Here is a 13,474-nt window from a genome sequence, read left to right as displayed (position 1 = left end):
ATGTTTTCCTTTCATTGTTCAACACAAATTGCACCTTGTCAATTAACCCCCCCTCCTCACGCTACACATACATTGCCGTACTCAGACATACGAACATACATATTGACACCACTCAAAAAAAGCGATACTAGACTGGATTATCCCCTGATTTAAGTGTCTGAATTAAGTCGTTCAGGTAACCCATGCAGAGACATCCTGCATTGAAACGTGCACGTCATGTCTCTTCTGCAGGTCAGAAACTGGTTCTACAACAGAAGAAGAAGCTGAAGAAGAACGGTGAGTTCCCGCTTGGAGACATCCCACTGGACCACAGCCCAGAAACTGGTTCTACAACAGAAGAAGAAGCAAGAAGCTGAAGAAGAAGAACGGTGAGTTCCCGCTTGGAGACATCCCACTGGACCCCCCCCCCCCCCCCCCCCCCCCCCATGGCCTGCAACTCCCCAACATCCCCGTCCGTTTGGGAAAACGGCAACAGCAACCAAACGAGCAACAACGGCACCACCAATAGCAATGGCAGTGACAAGAAAAATAATGCAGCGCTGAATGATGCAGTACCAGATCCTGCAAGTCGTGGACAGGTCCCTGATGCAGTACCAGATCCTGCAAGTCGTGGACAGGGCCCTTTCCAGCCTCTTGTCAGCTCATCGTCGGCGGGCTACATGGCGACAGCGGGCTACATTCACACCAGAACTGGTACCTGCTTGTACCAGTTCTGGTACCAGTTCTGTTGCAGGGGGACACTTTAGGCGTACAGCAGCCAGGTCCAGCTGACCACACAGCCTCACCCTCACCCGCACCACCATCCACGCAAAGTATGGGAGCTGTGTACTGATGCTGTGATAGAATCTTAATATAAAGTATGGGAGCTGTGTACTGATGCTGTGATAGAATCTTAATAAGAATCTCAGGTTGTATGTGAGATGTATCTGGGTTTTTTTTTCATAGTCTCTCTGTTTAGGTTGAGGAGGTGTTTGTTTTTTGTTTTTCTACCGAATGTGTTCCCAGAGTGGGAGAGGTCAGGTGCTCATATTGTTGTCAGGTGCAAATCTTGTACATCCTAAACTGTTACTTTTCAGTAACGTCTTATTGTTATTTTCTCACAAGCTCTTGTTAATGCATACGTTACATTGGTTGAATATTTAGGTTTTTGCATCTGTGTCAAGAAGACTCATTTTAGATTTTTGCGTTGACTTTTCAAAGATAGTCCTATACACTTAATACCAGGAGATGCTTGTATACATACGTGTGGTATAGTTAGAAGAAGGTAAAGATGATTAAAATGTGTTCAGTGTTCATGGCAGCCATCCTTGAATGTGGTGAATGAGAGGTCAGGTGCTCATATTGTTGATGTCAGGTGGAAATCTTGTACATCTGAAACTGTTACTTTTCAGTAAAGTATTTTTGTCACAAGCTCTTGTTAATACGTTACATTGGTTAAATATTTAGAAAACCAAATTATTTCTTTTTAGCTGATAATACAAGCGCTGTGAGCCCCCTTTCTTCTGTGATGGGTTGAATGAACACTCACACATGAGTCTCTTGTACTTGTGAGTCTCTTGTACTTGTGAGTCTCTTGTACTTGTACTTATACTACTTATACTCCATGTACTAGTTCTAGTCACTCCCATAGCTAAGTAGTCCAACAGGGTGAGGTGTGTCGGCAATACAGGGACTTTTCTTTTTGGTACTTTTGTTCATACTTATTACCCCATATAGGCCTAATTATTATTAATTTATGGGGTTTCTATACAAGGTTTCTTTCCAAAGGTGTTGCTGATAAGTTATGGTTATATTATGGTTATTATCATTGACAATAAAGTTGGACCTTGTGTAGCTTGTGAGTACTTGAATGCTATCTATGTACTATAAGAGGAAACAAATATTAATAGGTGAATCATTTGTGTTAATAGTTTTATGTACTGAATACTGATTTGGTAAATGGTAAATGGTGCATTTATATAGCACCTTTATCCAAGGCGCTTTACATAGATTGTGCATTACATTCACCCATTCACACACACATTCATACACCGATTGCGGTGGAAGCCATGCAAGGCACCAACCAGCACATCGGGAGCAATTTGGGGTTCAGTGTCTTGCCCAAGGACACTTCGACATGTAGACAGGAGGAGCTGGTATTCCAACCGCCGACCCATGGATCATTGGACGACCTGCTCTACCTCTTAAGCCACAGTCGCCCATTGGGTGAGTACTCTGATGTCCTATGCAATAGGAGATGTTTGCATACTTTGTCAGGGCTAAAAGGAATCCTACTTGTGGTGCTAGAAGAAGGTACTGCAAAGATGATCAGCGTTCATGGAAGAAGGAGAAGAAAATATAACATACACCTACAATAAGGGACCATAGGCCCTTCAGGCTTGGCCCCAAAAACATTCCCTCCCGTTACCATAGGCGGGATCGTAAGGCCAGTGCCAGTATAATGCGCGAAAAAGCAAAAAATAAGAGCCCTCATCCGGCCGACCCGGAAGTGATATCTGTAGTCTAGCCTCGCTCTAGGTTGTGGACAATCGCCCGGACGATTATTGTTGTTTATTAAGGATTAATGTTTTATATGTTGTATAAGCTCCCAAACATCGTACTTCATCCCATTTTGAGCAGGAATACCACTAATAACCGAGGCCGCGTGCAGTAGGATCCGGATGTAGGCTGTTTCTACCATGTAAGTAAAAAAATATATATAAAAAAATACATGATTTTTAATTATGGATTAAATCACATTAACTAAACCCGAGATTTCTCGTGCTGGCACAGGTGGTTTGCGAGCACGAATCCTGAGATTGCGCGTGTGTGTGTTGTGTGGGAAAAACACTTTGCTTAATGTACTGGTGTAACACCTTGATCCGGGGACCCCCAGGGGTCCTTGAGGGAGTTCCAGGGGGTCCCCATCTAAATGATAGTTAGGAACTGTTGAGTTAAAACTCATAAATGGAGCATGAATCTTCTACAAGACACCTCAGACCTCAGACAACTACATCTCCCAGAGTGCATCAGCTGCAAGATGGCTGCTGGTGCTCATTTGCCTGATTGAAGGCGGTGGTGGCTGTCAAACAACTATCAGACAAGCAAGTTGAAGGTCTACCCATGAGCTCTACCCCCAAAGACGCCAATGGTCGGTTATGTTGTTTTGTTCTACCTACTTTATGCTTACTGATTAATGTGGTTTAAAATCTGGCTTTAATGGGCTAATGTGTGTAGTATTAACACATTGATTGCTAACGCTTGAAATTCTACTCCGGATTGCTTGTGCTACACGATTAACATTGGACTTTTTAACTTTTTAGGGGCCCACAGCGAGGGGACTCTTATAGCACATCGCACATCGCATAAATCAAAAGAACGCCAAACTAGTCCACTTCAATTTAAAAAAAAAAATATGATTCTACCATCTTCCATTCTGGAGATATTGACCTTTTTCTAAAACCTGCTTTTCGCTGCACGCTGCTCTTTTGAAAAAACAGCAGAGATATGGAAGGTTGAAGTTGACAGACATTGACAGACAGATATAAAAATGAACACAAATAATATCATATACATACTACACACTGAATGAAAGCCCTGAATGTCTACTTTTAGGAGGAAAACAAATACACATGGTCCCATGTATAGTTTGTCAGTAATTGGCTGTTGAATGCAGCTTGCGCCCACCAGAGAGGATTTCAGAAAATGCATGGACCTGAAGAACCATTATTCACAAAATAAGGCCTATAGCGACATGTACATATGATATACCGTATGAAACAGAAGACTCTCTGCTTTCATAAGAAAAATACTTCTACTGTAATAATAATACAAATCACACCCCTGTGAAGTGAGCAGTGCAATGTTGCACAACATTGCACTGCTCCCCTTGCAGAGACTGAAAAATAAAAAAAGGAAAACATTCAGAATATTCTTCTCTCGCCTGGTATAATTGAGGATGCGCTAGGACGTGTACACACGTCCAATGCATGCGTCGGTTGGAATCCCTAGGATGTGTGGACACGTTTTGTGTTAAGGAAGTATTTAGACAGGTACATGGATATCTTTATGGAGTAGCGAATTTTGTGGACCAGACCCATTGAAAGATGCTGTACTCTGTCGTCAACCCTAAGCCATTCCAGCCTGTAAAAATGGGCAGGGGTGAGGTGGGTTCGAGGGGTGAGGGCAAGTAGAAGCCTGACCAGTTTGTTTTGGGAAATATGGAGCCTAGTTTTAAGGGCCTTGGTACCAAGAGGTGCGTGCATAGTCGAATAAACCTTGTACGAGGGTTCCTGTTAGGGTCTTCAAGGTGTTTTTGTGATCAAGGAGATCCTATATAGGAAACTTGTTCTTTGATTGACTTTTTCATTACGTTGGTGGTCATTTTATCACCGGAAAGATTTGCCTCCATGATGGAACCTAGGTAGATAATTTCATCTTTTCGTGTGATAACAATAGTTTTTTTTTTTTTTTCTTTTTCTTTTAGATATTCTTTTGTGGCTTATGCCTTTTATTGGTTTTTTGAAGGGACAGACAGTAGGCTGACAGGAAACGGGAGAGAGATGGGGGAAGACATGCAGTAAAGGCCGTGTCGGACTCGGGAGTCGAACCCGCGGCACACTGCGACTGGATTACCAGTCGGGTGCCCAGACGGTTACGCCACCGCCTGGGCCTGTGATAACAATTATTTTCCCCAGGTGTAAAGATAGTTTGTTATCAGCGAGCCAGGTGCAGATTCTACCGAGTTCAGAGCTGAGGGCCTTTTCAACATGCAGTTTGTTCCTGTCCGAGACCAGCAGTGCTGAGTCATCTGAGACCAGCAGTGCTGAGTCATCTGAGACCAGCAGTGCTGAGTCATCTGCGAACGGCAGTCACAAGCTGATGCCATGTCGATCATCATGATGATCATGTATGATGATGATCATACATCGCTTTAAATTGAACTGTGGCACCCACTACGTCATAGTAGATGTATTTTTCCATTGCCTTGGCCTGAAGGTTTGTACGGAATAAATTGTTGATAAAAACTCCATAGACTTGGCTTCCACATGGTGTCATGGGGGCACACACAAAGCCACAACACTCCAGCAGATCCAAATACCGGGGTCATACTTCAGATACATATGACTGATGTCATCGACTGGCCACATAAAGTCACAATACAACAAAATCATTTGGTAGCACTTTACAATAATGACCCGTTATAAAGCATTTATAAACGTTTATAAGCAGTTTGTAGACTATTAACAAATCATTAACAACCTGTTTGTTGACATTCGTAAATGATTACTAAAACCTTTATAACAAACTTACAAATCATTTATAAGCTATTAGTAAGTAGTAAAACTATTCATGAAAAAGCCATGTATAATACATCTGTAAATGATTATTAAATCATTTGTAATGACCCATTATAAAGCATTTATAAGCAGTTTGTAGACTATTAACAAATCATTAACAACCCGTTTGTTTACATTTGTAAATGATTACTAAAACCTTTATAACAAATTTTTCAAATAATTTATAAGGTATTATTAAGTAGTAAAACTATTCATTAATAAGCCATGTATAATAGATCTGTAAATGATTATTAAATCATGTGTAACTGATGTTATATACAAGCTATTTGTATATTTGGGAAATTTGTTCATGTTTAACATATACTTTGTAAAACATTCCTAAAATATCTATAAATCCTTAGTACATGTTATTAAATGCCCTAAAGTAAAGTGACGACAGTTCATAATTTACAACTGTCTGTTAATGTTTGTTCATGTTTAACATATGCTTTGAAAAACATTCCTAAAATATCTATAAATCCTTAGTAGATGTTATTAAGTGCCCTATAGTAAAGTGACGACAGTTCATCATTTACAACTGTCTGTTAGTCTGTTTGTTCACGTTTAACCCTACATTTTATGTTGAAGATGTTGTGTTGCATTGTGGGTAAACCTCAGTACAGAGGAACTCCATACTGAGGGTAAGATGGTCTCCTGTTTGCTCATGCACAAACAAATTAATTACAAACATCTAAGCTTCATATAAGTGGCCAGATATGCACTAATGTTTACATAGTGTTATTCAGTAACATTCGTTTTTGTATGACATGGTATCATATGACATTATTTATTTAATTGTTTGAAAAACGGTTAGCATGTTAGCAGAACAACGGTTCTGCCGAGCTCGTGCCACTTCAGAGGGACCGGGCGTCGGATGGCGAGGAGATTCTGTCCTTTGAGTTTCAGAGGATCTGCTATGTCTTTGACAACAAGGAGGAATGTTTCCACACGGTGGCGTTTCCCATCGGACACCCGATTGGCCACTATCAGGCATGGCGTGGCTACCACGAGGAGGCGGACTTGCGAGCTGCCGAAAAACGCTACGGCACCAATCGTGTCGAGATGGTGGTTCCTGACTTTGCGGAGCTCTTCAGAGAGAGAGCCACTGCTCCCTTCTTTGTGTTCCAGGTGTTCTGTGTGGCGCTGTGGTGTCTGGATGTGTACTGGTACTACAGTGTATTCACACTTCTCACACTGGTGGCCTTTGAGTCCTCACTGGTCAAGCAGCAAATGAGGAACATGTCTGAGATCCGAGGCATGAGGAACAAGCGCTACATGATCCAAGTGGGGTCATACAAGTGGGGTCATACCTATGTTCCCTCAGCCCTATGTTCCCTCAGCCCCGAGGTGCGCTGCGGGTCGGGAGAGGGTTGCGGTTAGGTTTAGGTGTCTGCCCCGGGGGTGCGCTGCGGGTCGGGAGAGGGTTGCGGTTAGGTTTAGGTGTCTGCCCCGGGGGAGGTTAGGGTTAGGGTGAGGGAGGAGGTAGGTTGTCGTAGGCTGAGGGAACATAGAGCTGAGGGAACATAGGTACGGTCCCGGACGGTCATCTCAGGACAACTTGGTAACGTGTGATGTGCTGCTGCTTGGAGGACACTGCATTGTGGACGAGTCCATGCTGACCGGAGAGTCCGTGCCCCAGATGAAGGAGCCAGTGAAGGACCTGGACCCAGAACATATCTTGGACCTGGAGACAGACTCTCGTCTCCATGTCATTTATGGAGGGACTAAAGTGATCCAGCATAGCCCCCCTCCAAAAGTCAATGCTTTTCTCAAGCCTGTAGACAATGGTTGTGTGGCGTATGTACTGATAACTGGATTCTACACCTCTCAGGGTAAACTATTGCGGACCATCCTCTTTGGGGTGAAGAGAGTGACGGAAAACAATCTGGAGACCTTCATTTTCATTATTTTCCTACTGGTGTTTGCCATTGCTAGGTACGTGTGGGTGGAGGGGACCAAGGACGTGAGCCGTAACCGCTACAAGTTATTTCTGGAGTGCACCCTGATCCTCACCAATGTGATCCCACCAGATCTCCCCATCCAGCTGTCGCTGGCAGTCAATGCCTCTCTCATCGCCCTCTCTAAACTGTATGTATCCTGTACAGAGCCCTTCCGGATACCAATTGCAGGGAAAGTGGAGGTTTGCTGCTTTGACAAGACGGGAACCTTGACCAGTGACAGTCTGGTGGTACGAGGAGTGGCAGGCCTCAGAGAAGGGAACAAGTTGATGCCTATGTCTGAGATCCCAGTGGAGACCCACCGAGTGGTGGCCACCTGCCACTCGCTGGTCACCCTGGAGGATGGGAAGTTGGTGGGGGATCCTTTAGAGAAGGCCATGATGATTGCGGCAGACTGGGTGCTCACCAAAGATGAGAAGGTTTTTGCTCGTGGCATCAAAACCCAGGGACTAAAGATCCACCAGCGCTTCCACTTTGCCAGCGCGCTGAAACGAATGTCGGTCTTGGCTTCCTATGAAAAGAAGGGTTCCACTGAGCTCTGCTACATCTCCACTGTCAAAGGAGCACCAGAGACACTCAGGGAAATGTTCTCAGTGTGTCCCGCGAGCTATGACAAGGTCCACAGGGAGATGTCCCGGGAAGGAGCAAGAGTTCTGGCCTTAGGCTACAAAGAGATTGGACACCTCAGCCATCAACAGGTAAGTGAAATGAATCGTGATACACTGGAGTGGTACCTGCGTTTCATTGGGTTCATGGTGGTGTCATGCCCCCTCAAGAGCGACAGCAAGGCTGTCATCAGAGAGCTCCAGGAGGCATTGCATCACGTGGTGATGATCACAGGTGACAACCCGCTGACGGCGTGTCATGTCGCCAAGGAGCTACACTTCATTCAGACACTTATATTACAGACGGGTCGCAATCCAGGTGAGTGGCAGTGGGAGTCCATAGATGGCAGCGTGCATATACAAATGCCCCCTCCTTCGATCTCCGCTTTCGTCCATCAGTATGACCTGTGCGTGACGGGGGAGGGATTGACTAGACTGGCCAGTGACACGCAGCTTCTACACGCCCTACTGCCTTATGTGAGAGTGTTTTCCAGGGTCAGCCCAAAACAGAAGGAGTTGGTGATCACAAGTCTAAAGGGCCTGGGCTATGTGACGTTGATGTGCGGCGATGGGACAAACGACATCGGAGCTCTAAAACATGCCCACATAGGTGTTGCTCTGTTCGCAGCACAGAAGGTGAGTAACAACAAGCGGCCTGCATCAACAATGTTAGAAGAGCTCGAAGAGGACCAGATACAAGTAGTGAAGCTGGGCGACACCTCCATCGCTGCCCCCTTCACCTCCAAACTGTCCTCCATTCAATGTGTTTGTCATGTGATAAAGCAGGGCCGCTGCACTCTGGTGACAACACTGCAGATGTTTAAGATCCTTGCCTTGAATGCCCTGGCTTTACCTCGAGGGGGTCATGTTCAGTGATTTCCAGTATACCCTGCAGGGCTTTCTGTTGACTGGCTGTTTCCTCTTCATATCGAGGTCAAAGCCACTTAAAACATTATCCAGAGAGCGGCCCTTACCAAACATCTTCAATCTCTATACGGTGTTAACGGTGCTGCTACAGTTTGCTGTCCACTTCAGCTGTCTGGTATAACTTTACCTGGGGGCACAGAGCCGAAGTCCTCCACGGGTGGAACAGTTTGTGGATCTATCTAAAGAATTTGAGCCCAGTCTTATCAACAGCACTGTATACATTATGTCAATGACCATGCAGATGGCTACGTTTGTCATTAACTACAAGGGTCACCCTTTCATGGAGTCCCTCACTGAGAATAAACCATTGCTACAGAGTATTGCCCTGACGGGTTTCGCCATTGTTGGACTGTTGACGGGTATCTCAGCAGAATTCAATGCATATTTGTCTCTTGTCGACATTCCCACTGAGTTCAAACTTGTCATTGCCATGGTGCTGGTGGTGGACTTTGTTGCCACTCTGCTGGTGGACCGTATCCTGCAGTTCCTGCTTGGCAAAGAAACCCTCAGGCTACCTTCTTGAACTTATACCAATGCAACTGCTGCCCTAAGAAAAAAACTGTAAAGGGAGAGGAAAAAGACGTTGGACGTAGAGATTTAGAGCTGTTGAGACATGCACAAGATGGCCAGAACAATCAAGCTCTTCAGTGCATACTCTTAAAGGCCCTAATCCCCAGGGTACAGGCTTTAGTTTCGACATACTATTGGTCCGACAACGACAACCTACCTCAAACCCTAACCTAACCATAACCGCAAGCATGGACCAGCGCATGTTCGGCAACCTTAACACTAGGAAGTCTGAAAAAAATTCACTACTACTCAGTCGGCTGAAAGGTCAGGGGGACCGTGTTTTTGGTGCGATTTGATTGGCCACTCTCTACCCCACTCGTCCCTCTCCAGCTGGAGACGACATTGTTCAAGCCTGCATCCCATTTCCAACGAATTAAATCATATATGTTTCTAAACACATGTTTTCACTCCTAAAATGTATAAAACTAATAATACATGTGAAAAATATATATTTTGCCGTTGCCGGTTAGTGCTATATTGCAACATAGCCATGGAAGAGTGTCGTGTTGCTGCCTTTTTTTATTTTTTTCCTTCCATCCAGCAAAGAGCCAAGATCACTCGTCTTTTCTCGTGTGTTATCGATGTAATTAATATATGTGACCCCACGCGATGTACAGACTGCTTGACTAGGCATGTAAACATGACATAATTGTATTAATGTTTAAGTGTAATGATGTTATTGACCGGATTGTCCGTAGTCCTCCAGCCGTTAGCTTCAATTGCTAATATTATAAGCTAACCGCATTACTAAAGCCAATGTATTGCAGTAAATGCGGCATGTCCGCGGTAAATTACTTATACAAGTGAGTTGCGTTATATTTACCTTAAATACCAGCCAAAGTACATTCCAAATAAACAATTATTAGCCACGTTATGTTATATCAGTTTAAATAATAAAAAACATTGCATTTCTTCTTCGTTGGTATAAGGGGAAATCTTGAAACACAGCATTTCTTTGTCCCTACTTGCAAGTACATGAACCACATGACCGGGCTGTTTTCTGCCCCCTCAATATCGCAAACCAACTATTTTATAAGATGGCTCTCCGCATCATAAGTGCATAATACTTGTTTATTTGGAGTGAACATGACAATGACGAGTAAAGAAATATTAACACTACTCCCGTCGATAAGTTATTTAGCCTGGACATTTCCGCATTTAGCTGAAAACGGGCTTAGTAGCCTACTATTATATTTGATTGATTGTGCCAAAGAATCGCGTCGGGTCAAACCGGCCATGCAAACGAAAAAGTTTGGGAGCTGATAAAACAATTTCCGACTTTGTTTTACGTTTGGGTAGGCTAGAATTGCGTGTGTGTGGGGGGGATCTCTGCAGATGTATTTATTTTCCCCAGATGGTCTAAAAATGAGTTACTTTGACCAACGTATTACCAATCTTGTACACCATTGCTCACGAAAGCAGCCACGATCAAGCAGCCTATAGTTCACATACACATGACGAAATACGACATTAGAGTTATATATTGTCATTTTTATATAGAGGGGGAAACATTATAGGCTACGCGTGGTATCAATGTAATTAATATATATTTGATTGATTGTGCCAAATAATCACCTAGTTTAGCTAGCTGTCTGTGTGTTGTGTGTTATTTTTTTCCCTCCACCCCTCTTTTCTTTAAATCATAACTCGCTCATTTTTTGCTCATTTAAAAAAAATCTAAATACCATGTAAACTACGAAATTGGGGCTTTCATTTGGTATATAGATCGGTTGTGTAGGCCCTCTCTACGAAACGATATCAAGTGAAAAGGAAATGTCGGGGAATTGGTTTATAAAAGACACCATTGCACAAAAAAGAGGCTAGTGGGGGAGAAAGGGGGACGGCGGTCGATTGTGCCGATTATAGCCAGACTGAGTAAGAGATATATGCCTAAAATCATATTTACAAAACGTTTCAAATGGAAAAAAAAACAGATGATTTCAATCGAATATTTAGACAACGTCATGCAAGGGGAACTTTCTCTGGACTCCATGGGCTAAGAAAATAAACTTTTAAATCTCAAATCCGGTCAGAACGGCTGCTCCGACGTCGTAGTGCTAATGCATGTTCGCAAACCTTACTGCAGTTGCCAACGTTAACGCATGTTCACCAACCTTAATCCGGTCGTTTTCCACATGTCGGTCCCATGGTATGTCGGATACGCGTGCGCACCCCAACCACCCAGTTTCATTCCCTTGCTTCACCATCCCACTACAGAAAGACAGTATTGTGTTGAGGTGAATATGAGATAGTGTGTTGCTAACATGAAGCATATATACAGTAGACACAAAAAAAAATGCTTTTTAAGTGGCTCTACAAGAGGCTAGCTGTCTATGATATGAGAATCAAACTTTGTATGCACGTTGATGCCAGTAGGCCACAGAAGTACATACTATTTGTTTTCACGTATATTGTATTTTTTTTGAGGGCCACTAGCCCCTCCTACATCCAGCTTTTAGTTACCGTCCACAAACTTCATATTGAAAAAACATTAAATTCCCATAAAGTCATAATATGTCTGAGCAAATAGGCATAGTGTCTATTTGACATCATGGTGATATATGATGATAAGAGCACCCCTCACTTCACACAGGTGTGGTTTTTAAATATAAAACTTTTAGGTCAATGGGATTTAGATTGGGATGAAACCTTGCCCATATTTGGAGTAATATGTCACAGATGACGCTGGCCACATGAAGTCCAAGATTGGCTACCAAGATCCACAATTCTTTTTAGATTTTTGGATTGGACACACATTTGACCGTGTGTGTGTGTGGGGGGGGGGGGTGTCTATTTCAGCACGGTCACTGTGGTTACTGTGTCTATTTCAGTGACGTAATCCAAGGCACCGCTCACTTCACACTGGGTGTGATTTTTGAGTGGTGCACTGCTAACCGCTCCAACGTCTGGCTTTGTGTGTATGTCTGTACCATATTATCATCCCCCAAAATTCATATTCAAGTCAATGGAAAAATAAAATATAGCTGCAAGCAGCGATAAGACGGGGCCAAGCAATACGAAAACTCACATATTTTAGGCTTCTTAACAATGCCACTTTAGGTCACTCAGCGGTTTTTTTGATTGATTGAATACTTTATTAGGCAACATAATGCAAACAGCACAATGTACAGTTAGGCATCTTTGTTCAAAAAAGGATCTCACCGAAGAAAGACCTTGCAGCCTTGTTTCCATTCGGGTCCTATCCACTCACACATGACATGAATAATAAGTTAACACAGTAATAGTAAGTGATATAACAATAATAATTTAAAGCAACATATACATTTCCTCTAAACATGAAATATACAGTATGCACAGGTTGGGGACGAAGGTTTAATCGGAAGGGGGTTATTCGCACAAAGAGGCTGGGGCGATCACCTCCTCTCCCTTTGAATCATCTCCATTTATCCTACTCAGGGAATGGTTGGACCCAAAAAGGATGGATTCGGTTTTCCCGAGGTGTAATGAGAGCTTGTTATCGGTAAGCCAGGTTCGGATTTTTGTGAGTTCTGTACTAAGAGCCTCCTCAACCTGCACTTTGTTTTCTCCCGAAATCAGGAGTGCTGAGTCATCGGCAAACAAAAACAACTTACAATTACATGCAGCGCTCATGTCGTTAATATATAGTAGGAAGAGTAATGGCCCTAATATGCTTCCTTGGGGAACCCCACAGTTTACTGGGAGGGGGGAGGACATGGTTCCATTAATGTCAACCATTTGTTCTCTACCTTCCAGGTAGGACCTCATCCAACATAGTGAAGTACTATCAAAACCAGTCACCTTCAGCTTGTCCAGTAGGATTGAATGATTGACAGTATCAAATGCCTTTTGAAGGTCCAGCTTGACCATCCCACAGTATTTTCCCGCGTCTACCTCGCGTTTGATGTAGTCATTCAGATATAATAGGCATGTGTCAGTGGAGTGTGATGTTCTGAAACCGGATTGGAATTCGAACAGCAGATTGCGTTCACTTAAATATCTGTGAATTTGTTCATAAATTATTTTCTCTATATGATTTTGGACATAGAACACAAGATAGAGACAGGGCGGTAGTTTTCTGTGTCTAATTTACTTCCCTTTTTGTACAGGGGGATTA

The 13,474-nt window shown here is 43.4% G+C and overlaps 1 pseudogene across 1 annotated transcript; it reads left to right on the top strand.

Moving 5' to 3' along the window:
* The first annotated feature begins 546 nt into the window (after positions 1–546).
* Positions 547–9,331, top strand: LOC310868755 (endoplasmic reticulum transmembrane helix translocase-like; annotated as a pseudogene). The gene is made up of 3 exons: positions 547–693; positions 6,141–6,665; positions 6,871–9,331. The product of its transcript is annotated as an endoplasmic reticulum transmembrane helix translocase-like (transcript).
* Positions 9,332–13,474: the final 4,143 nt, after the last annotated feature.

This window comes from Protomyctophum parallelum, assembly GCF_964188405.1.
Source record: "Protomyctophum parallelum genome assembly, chromosome: 13".
Classification (NCBI taxonomy): domain Eukaryota; kingdom Metazoa; phylum Chordata; class Actinopteri; order Myctophiformes; family Myctophidae; genus Protomyctophum; species Protomyctophum parallelum.
This window is presented reverse-complemented; position numbering and strand designations above follow the sequence as displayed.